Genomic DNA, 549 nt, shown 5'->3' with positions numbered 1-549 from the left:
ATATTTAACTCAGCATAATGTTCTCCAGAGTCAACCATTTTGAATAATATTGCATGAGTTCCTTGTTTTTCAATGCAGCATAGTATTCCATTGTGCGAAAATACCACAGCTTCTCTAGCCATTCGTGTGTTGATAGGCACTTAGGTTGTTTCCAAATCCTTGCCATTGTGAACAAACTGCAATAAACATGGGCATGTCAGTGGCTTTTTTAGACTGTAAACCACACAAGAGGTGACTGTTGCCTTTCACTTAGCTGAGAAATTCCTTACCTACTATGCCACCCAAGCTCAAGTGATTGAATGAACACATTTGACAATTAACACACTTTGTTTCCTACATTGGCTTAAATCAAGTGTAATTGACTAATTCAAGGCAGAAAAATGAAAGTAAGTGGTTTTGTTTTGTATTCTATTTATTTCTGCCAACTAATTTTAGGTTAAAAGTTGAAAAAGAAAAAAAAAAACCAAAAACCAGGAAGTCACCTTGATGTGATGGGTTTTTAACTATGCCAGATGTGAACATTCTCAGAACTGGAAAACAGCACCATTT

The sequence above is a fragment of the Elephantulus edwardii genome, unplaced genomic scaffold, assembly GCF_000299155.1.
Source record: "Elephantulus edwardii isolate Elephantulus edwardi_28Jun2011 unplaced genomic scaffold, EleEdw1.0 scaffold00152, whole genome shotgun sequence".
NCBI classification, from domain to species: Eukaryota; Metazoa; Chordata; class Mammalia; order Macroscelidea; family Macroscelididae; genus Elephantulus; species Elephantulus edwardii.
Note: the sequence above shows the minus strand (reverse complement) of the source record.